This window comes from Rhipicephalus microplus, chromosome 3 (genome assembly GCF_043290135.1).
Source record: "Rhipicephalus microplus isolate Deutch F79 chromosome 3, USDA_Rmic, whole genome shotgun sequence".
NCBI lineage: Eukaryota > Metazoa > Arthropoda > Arachnida > Ixodida > Ixodidae > Rhipicephalus > Rhipicephalus microplus.
The window spans coordinates 126,070,008-126,079,098 of NC_134702.1; the positions used below are offsets into that span (position 1 = coordinate 126,070,008).

At 42.1% G+C, this 9,091-nt stretch overlaps 1 long non-coding RNA gene across 1 annotated transcript; it reads right to left on the reverse strand.

Moving 5' to 3' along the window:
• Window positions 1-1,334: 1,334 nt before the first annotated feature.
• On the reverse strand, window positions 1,335-8,387 carry LOC142803334 (uncharacterized). The gene is made up of 3 exons (XR_012894062.1): window positions 8,254-8,387; window positions 5,914-6,143; window positions 1,335-1,388 (listed from the first exon to the last, which is right to left on the reverse strand). It is a non-coding gene; the product is annotated as an uncharacterized LOC142803334 (long non-coding RNA).
• Between the last annotated feature and the right edge of the window lie 704 nt (window positions 8,388-9,091).

Genomic DNA, 9,091 nt, shown 5'->3' on the forward strand with positions numbered 1-9,091 from the left:
AACAATAGTAATCGTACAAATTTGTTTTTTTTCGCCGGAATTTGTGGTCTTGCCATAAGTGATGTCAGTTTTGATGTTAATGTTGACGCATATACGTCACTTGGTTGCTAAAAGACGCCCGTAATCCTAAGAGACAAACAATCCTTTTCTTTTCTGGAAATTTATTTAGTTTACATTCTTTCGTTTTGTTATCTCCCTGTGGTATTTTTCTGTTTGCTGTATTTTTTCTTCTAACCTGCCGTTTGGCCTGTGTCCTAGAATTTTTTTTCAATGATTTAAGCCAGTTATACGCATTCTGCGGGCTGTGGTACCTTCAATCACTTTTTTTGTTAATTTATTTCCCACAATAAATGTGCGTATGAACTCCGGCAAACTTGCGCAACGCCAAAGAGCAATTAAAGCTCTTGCTTGCGGCAACCTCTCTTGAAGTATTTGATGGCGCTGCTCTCTTTTGCAGGCGCGATTATAGGTACAAGTATTTTATTTCAAAATCGGCGAGCCATGCTTATTAGCTGAGAAAAAATCGGCTTGAGCAGCTATCTCTCATTAAAACCCTTATTTTTTCGTAACCTTTTTTGTGTTTCATCGTTCGTCGCCAGCAAAAAGTCTTGGCGCTCTTCTGCCAAACCTACACCTGCGTATCTAAGGCATGATTTGATGAAATCGCCTCTCTTATTTCATCACAATTTTAATCGTCAATCATAAAGGAGTCCCGTCATGATTTTAATTACCAATTTTTTGTAACGCCTATGGCATTGAGTAATAAATAAAGATAAGTAATATATATTTCTCTTTCCTAAAACAGCGTAGTTGGTGCCAATCGAACTTGCACACATATGCCGCATCCATCTCCTAATAAAATGACTATTCTTTAAATTACATCAATAATAACGACTAATTATTTAAAAGGCTGATCTAAAAATTAGTAGTGCAGTATTCCAATTCACCGGGAGCCGTATTGCCACTAGTGTTCGAAGCCGGCAAAATGTGGCCAGGCAAAGAGGGTGGAGAAGTCGAAGACAAGCAGTGCTAGCTCATCGATCACTCTGCACATTCACATTCTACTGTCTCGCTGTTATTGTCTCTGGCTCCTAGTGTGTTAAATTAAGTACGAATTTTGCTTCGCCTATCTCCATTTTATTATTTAGGGTTGTTCTGCGCGAAATCGGGCACACCCTACGTGCGTGCCTATTATTGTAGAAAACAACACAAAAGGTACCAATACTCACCAGTGATCTATGCGATCTCCGCAAGCAAAGCGTCCTCTTAGCGTATTCCTTTTTTACAATCCTCTTAGCGTATTCCTTAGCGTATTCCTTTTTTTGGCTCCAGAACTGGCCTCCCAAGTGTGTGTCGTCGAATCCGCGCATGAGTATGTGGCCTATTGTCTGCGATGAAAACGTGCTAGAAGTAATGACCTGTTGCAGCTTAGCCTAAGCTTGCAGTGATTTATAGCTATAAAATCCATCAACCATAAATGAAAATGTCCGTGCCGTCATTGGCCTACTGAACTGATATAGTATTCGAGTACTGGCTGGATTTAAGAGGAAGCTGTATGCGCAAAGAGCAAAAATAGGGACTCTAAAAATGATGACTCCAGAGACTGGTTACGAGAACGTTAAAATGTATACCAGAGCGCCTAGAATCAAAACAAAGCGACTTGTCCCCTAGGGATTCCTAGCCACTACAGAAGCTGCAGCATTGCGTGAAAGAGAGAAAAATATACTGGTGTGACAGCGGCGAACAGCGCTCCAATGTAAAAGCTCGGCTGCCGGTTCTCTTAAACTTTGTTATCGCCTCATGTGACTCTGTTGATAGGACATGTGCTGGGGTAACCGTCCTTTATGCTACATAGAGGGCCCCTTCTATGAGAAGGTTCACCTGTGCTGATGTGATAGTTATAGGAGAAATGCACGTTCCTAGGACGAATGGACACTTTTAGGCCGTGCTTTTCTCTCCCAATCCCCCTCATTTTTCCGGATGACCCCGTCCACTCTCTCACCGCTTCCTCTGTTCCTCTTGATAACTTGTTCTCATTCAGGCCACCACTAGATTCTTCAGCTAGCTCTGTGCAGAGTCTGATAGGATCGACTTGCTTACAAGATTTGTGTACAATTGAGTGTCGTGATGCCATCAGTAAAACTCAGCGTAGCATTTATCCACTATTGCAATAAAAATACCTAATTTATAGCAAAAGAAGCGGAACCATATTTGAAGACACTTGGAATTATATGTTTGTGGATCTTTGCTTCCGATAGACATTTTAGTTGATTGACTTATAAAACATGGTTCTGATTGGTCACTAATAATAATGAATGTAATAATCGGTCTACACCTTCCTTTTATCCTCCCCATCCAAGCACACTAGACAACGTGGTTATAAGTGGATGAGAACGTAACACGGCTGTTATGAAGCCCTCTATAACAAGTACCATGATGTCACATAAATAAAAACGCCAAAAAATGCTTTGTGTGGTTGAAAACATCAAAATGTGACAGGGAAGCGAAATTATACCCTGGACGGCCTATAATGTATCTTGAAATTCTACATAATTATTGTGGCTAAAGAGCGTTCAAGCGGTTAGCTTTCTATGTTCAAGTCCACAAATAATGTATTTGTTCAAGAATATATTAGGCAAACTTGCATGAATGCACCAAAATGAGTCTTAGATAAAAGAGCGATGGCCATCGTGGGCATGCCGGTGAACTCCTAGTTTGATTGTTTGCGTGTTGTGTGCCCACCTACCGCCACCAGTAAAAGACACATTTGGATGCAGTTGCGTTGTATTGTGCATGGCCACTCCGGGATAGAAAAGGTGATTCCTCCGGTAGCCATGGTGGGCCTATTTGTGAAGCGGCACACAACGGGAAACGTACGTCTTTTAACGGTGAGTGCACAGCTGTGCAGGCACAAATTATACTGCTTTAGCTGATTGTCTGCTGGAGCTCTTCAGAGGTTGTCTGCAAGCCATTTTGAATGCTAGCCTGCGTCTGCAAAGGTGTTGGAAGTGCTTAACCTAGACAGCGTATTATCGAGTTAAAAACTGTTTATAGCAAAAGAAGCGGAACCATATTTGAAGACACTTGGAATTATATGTTTGTGAATCTTTGCTTCCGATAGACATTTTAGTTGATTGACTTATAAAACATGGTTCTGATTGGTAACTAATAATAATGAATGTAATAATTGGTCTACACCTTCCTTTTATCCTCCCCATCCAAGCACACTAGACAACGTGGTTATAAGTGGATGAGAACGTAACACGGCTGTTATGAAGCCCTCTATAACAAGTACCATGATGTCACATAAATAAAAACGCCAAAAAATGCTTTGTGTGGTTGAAAACATCAAAATGTGACAGGGAAGCGAAATTATACCCTGGACGGCCTATAATGTATCTTGAAATTCTACATAATTATTGTGGCTAAAGAGCGTTCAAGCGGTTAGCTTTCTATGTTCAAGTCCACAAATAATGTATTTGTTCAAGAACATATTAGGCAAACTTGCATGAATGCACCAAAATGTGTCTGAGATAAAAGAGCGATGGCCATCGTGGGCATGCCGGTGAACTCCTAGTTTGATTGTTTGCGTGTTGTGTGCCCACCTACCGCCACCAGTAAAAGACACATTTGGATGCAGTTGCGTTGTATTGTGCATGGCCACTCCGGGATAGAAAAGGTGATTCCTCCGGTAGCCATGGTGGGCCTATTTGTGAAGCGGCACACAACGGGAAACGTACATCTTTTAACGGTGAGTGCACAGCTGTGCAGGCACAAATTATACTGCTTTAGCTGATTGTCTGCTGGAGCTCTGCAGAGGTTGTCTGCAAGCCATTTTGAATGCTAGCCTGCGTCTGCAAAGGTGTTGGAAGTGCTCAACCTAGACAGCGTATTATCGAGTTAAAAACTTTATTTGCTTTGTTGTACAATCTACCGTATTATGACTGATGCGGTGACTTATAACGGTCTACCAATTACTGATCGCAAATTGTGCCGGTACCGCTGAAGATATACGCTGCGTGTTTCAGTTCCGCTTTCGTTCAGGCCTTTATCATGCATCTATGTTGAGTTCGCAGCGAGAGTCTGCACGTGAAACCATCAAAAAAGTATTTCTCCAGAACAAATAGACGCACTCAACAATGTTTTTTAATGATTTCTAGACGGTAGTTTTAGGCGGGCGTACAATACGCTGATTCAAGCACGCACGCAACATTCGTTCTATTGAACTCTTCTCACCGAGAGTGGAAGTAGCTCCTAGGTACAATATGAATGGTGCTTGTTTTTGGGCCCATTGCCCTGCACTTTTTGGTCTTCGTTTCTGTTTGCTGTTTTTATCTACGATGGTTTTCTGCGTATGACAGAATAGAGTCTTTAAGTGTGCCGTGGCAAGTGTGTGCGGCAATTCCAGCCAAGAGCGTCAGCAGAATTTTTCTTTAAGAGGGGTTTGGGTTTCTTTTCATTACGATGTTGAGTCCAAGCAGGCACATAAGGTCAATTACTATTTCGTGTTCCATACGGTATGGCGAAAAAGCGCACACATCTGCCTGTAAGGGGAACCGTTAATAGGCTAAGAAGCCGTGGGACAAAGTTCTGTAAGAAGGTGATCTTTATACATCACCGTAAAACTCATGGCTCTGCACACAACTGCTTTGGAAGCCCTCGCCTCCACCACACTCATGCTTGTGTCTTCATTCAGACTATTACGCTGTGTTTGCGAGAAAGCGATGACTGAACGTTTTCATTATACAAAGCAGTGCAGCACCGCTAGTGGTGTGCACTCATACCAGAACACGCATTGGAATGGAGAAAACGCTCTACCGCAGAGCCATCTAGTGGCCTCTCCGAGTACTTGCGTGGCTACGACGACTTACAAAGACAAACCCCAGCCATAAGCTACTTTGCATCTCAAAATTCGAGGGGAGCATGGAGGCGTGCTGGATCAGTGGCCTTGCCCACAATCTAGAATATGACCATGTCCAGTCTCTCCTGAGACATCATTCGCGCATCCCCGGTATTGTTGGGTCACTCGCACTCACATGCGTTTACCGGTATCCTAAGAAAGCCCTACAGAACAAGGTCACAAAACGCTGCCTATCGGTTAGAGGCTCCCGAAAACTCGCGAGTCAAATAATAAAACTCTGCTCGCGGCATCGACCGCAAAATAAATATTCAAATACAACTAAAATTGCTTTCTCTCATCTCAACACATGACGGTAGAAACTCAAAAATCACTAGAAACAACCTTTCTATCAGCCATTGGCTAATTGGCACACTCGGTCATTTTAGGGATCACCAAGAGAGGCCGCAACTTGGCCACGCTTGTGCGCGGGATCACACTGAAAAGGCCGCATAATTTAAGTAAAGAAAGCAAAGAGTGCTCAAGGTTACGAGGCGCACGCAACTTATTTCCTTCATACATGCTCTTCCTCCCTGAATAGCTCGCAGTGTTTTCGTAGAGAAAAGGGAAGAGAGAATTCGATAGCAGCGTGCGAGAAATCTTTGCGGTACTCGATTGTAGTAGATGGATTCAAAAAAAAGTTTGCGATGGTGGATGCGTGAGGCGATAAACTCTTTTAGTGAATCAATTTTGTGGTTACCTAAAATTGTTTCAGATCCCCTCTAAAGGAGTGTTTGCGTTTCAAATAGACGCGGCCAATAACCGCTCACATCGCATCACTGACTGCCGTAAGATGCACTTGGGTGTCGGGATATATCGCCACAGAGCGGTGTTTTTCTGGGAGCTAGCTTTGAAGATATCTTTCAGAAAACAGCGTTTCGTTGTTGTCACACTGTTTTTGTGAATGTAAGCACGAGCACTGGATTTAACCCAGAAAAATCCTACCACTGGCGAGTACAGTGAGGGATGCTGCCAAAACTTCAGCATGCTTGATGCGCAATGAAAGAAGTGCTTACCGATCCTATGCCAGCATAGTTGAGGGCGGGGGGTCCATACTCGTAAATAAATGGACTATGCACATAAGCCGTTGTTATTACTGCGGTATTCCACCCCATGAAGAAGGTACTAACTTTCTCTTCATCGTAAAATAGGCTTTCCTGGTCTTTCCAACGGTAGTGAGCGTTAAGACGACGACCTTCCATCCATGAGGGGAAAAGCCGGTTGACTGGTACGTCATGAAGTGGCTCTGCACACGCAATTGTCAACGCGTTATTATGCGAAACTCACTTGATGCATGCAAACCTCTCTCTCTCTCTCTCTCTCTCTCTCACACACACACACAAACACACACACACACACACACACACCTATGAGCGCTTGATGCAAAAAAGATTTTAACAAGATAACTCACTTAACAGTTTTGCAGATTATGGAGAAGTTTGGTTACATTGTGACAAAAAATGAAGAGCTGTATGGGGAAGAGCTGTATGATGAATCGATAAACAGCTGAGAAAACATATATGGAGGGCGATACCTAGAAGTAGTGGTACAACTGTGAGTTCAAGCGCACGAATAAACAGGAAGGAAGAGAGGACAAGCGCTTTTTAGCGCACGAATAAACAGAAAAGAAGAGAGGGGAAGCAACTGACAGTTATACCATGCATATCCAACTAGCCCAACTTTCGATTCTGTTAGAAGTAGTGGTTTTTTACTTATTGAGAACTAAAACTATTTTACAAGGTGTAACAGCTCGGCGCTTGCCCCGCTGTATATCAAACGACCATTCAACACTGTATACACGTACTGGAACACAGTAGTTCGACGCTGGAAGAGATGACACCAAAATGGCAATCGAAGTATTAAGGCTAAGGCCTAAGGGAAGGCGTAATGCTGCCTTATGCTGCCTTAATGTAGGCTTTTTTGTATTCAAAGTAAACAACTATGCATGAGAAAGAACTGTTGCATGAATTTGTTTTAGTGTTAGAAGGGATTGTGAGCTCGAGTACACTCGCAACGTGTGACGCTTAGCCCCTTAAGTGCTCGATGTTTTCGAATGTTTCATGAACACGGTGCATAATTTTCATTCCCAATTTCGAGTGTGATATAAAAAAGTAGCTAGTGCATGAGGAAAAGTATTTGTGCCACATACTTATTGAAATAAAAAGAAGTTTACTTCTGAACGACACATCGCAAAGCAGCTGTTCGCTTCTAATTCGGTTTTAAAACTTGCAATTCCAGCCGCATCAAGTTTGCTTCTGCAGGCTAACCATCTTCAAGCAAGACTTACTAGGGAGGATTCGGGACTGCGTGGAAAATTTCAAAACAGGGAACAGCGTGAAGTGCAGCTTCACAGGTCAGCACTCGCGATGCTCACTCCCGACCTGTAATAATCATCCCCGGAACAGCTGGTGAATTCACCATCATCGCTGTCTTCATTTCCGGACACAAGATAAACATCTGTATTCAAACTCATCCTCATCGGAAGAAGATGATGAAGTTGAAAAGCTTATTTTTCTGGGGTGTCGCCACTGAATGTCAGCTTCACATCAAAAACCGCGCTCCTGCTGCAGAGAAGAACTAAATGAAACGAATAAATGCTGTCAAGTGGAAGTGACGCAACGTAAGCCGTAGAATGGCTTTCCTTTAAATCAGTTTGGTGGCATCTTAGACCATTCCTTATTCAACTTTATCTAAATGAAAAACATAAAATGAATAGCAATTACACTTCTGTATCACGCTTTCAGTTGCACGAAATCTTCGTAGCGCATTTTCTACGTCCACAGTGGTTCACTAGCTAAAAATTCTGCAATGAGTGTTTATAATGCTGTCAGGAAAAAATTGTGTGGGTAATGCAGTAAATTCGAAGCCCCTAAATAGGGTGAAAACCGAAGGCCATAAATTTATGAATACTAAGAGCTTAGTTCTTTCTGTGTACAGACGACTGAAATAAGTTCTTACGCTTATAAGGTACCAAAGATAAAAAACGCACATTTATCAAACAGCTGCTTTGCAATTATTGACCAATGAAGTTGAAAGAAGTGTACGGCTTTCATATATTCCACTACATGAGTATATAATATACGTTTTTTATCGTGAGCTGTACAAGGTGGAACACCACATTCACTTCATTAGGCGACTGCACCTAATGTTCTCAAATATGACGGGCTGACTTACCCAGAACAGCTTTCTGCATGTGTTCTCTGTGCCAAGAACACTTATGACTTGCCAACTGCGTTTAACTACGTTGTTCTTCAAATGGCGATTTCTGTGTTATGTGACATATCCCTCACCAGGAATAATTTTAATTGCTGATCATTAACGTATCGGGTGCTGATGACTAGACGTGCAGTACTGACCATAAAAACGTTCGACGAACTTGGGTTCCGATCGATTTCCTGGGCTTCCTACAAGGAGCTCGGTTTTCTGCAACTTCTCCAATAAACGTTTTCGAACACTCGAAGAGAGCCAGCTTGAAGACTTCACGGTCTTGAAGAAGGTATTCTTGATTCGAGACGCTATTTGCCTCACCTCGTTTAGACTCTCTGCTGGAGCCACTGTTGGGTAGAAAAACACGTAAAAAAATGTTACCAAAGTCTGTTGGTATAGTAGCCGTACAAATGTCACTCACATTCAGACGCAAATATGAAGACAAAGAGTGATAAAGAAACCGTTAACACTGTGCAGTGACGATATTCAACTGGTAGAAAATACAAGGTCATTTCGTTAGAGCTGACCAAACATAATGGGTTAAAGTTTGGTTACAATGCTTCAAATTTTAATTCTAATTTAGCGAAACGTCCAGAAAGCAGAAGTACCTAATGTCCCGGTCAGTACTTTTAACTGCAACACAATAAAAAATGTTGGATAACAAAGAAACAATAATTCGTTGCAGAAATAGAGATGAGTATCGCCTTTGAAACGTTCGGAAAAACTACCATGCGGAACATCAAAAATTTATGCAAAACTCGACTCCTGGTGGTCTAATTGTCCTTGATGATTGCCGTTTTCTTAGACATACTTCTTTGTACTTCATACGATGTCCATGGTTCATTGCGATAGGCACAATGCTTGAGACATTTCCGTGAAAATAAATCTGACGGCAATAGATCTACTGACTTCGGAGGCATCTCATATAGAATTTTCCCACACGGCATGTTCTGCAATATTTCTCTAATACTTTTTTTCTCAGTAACA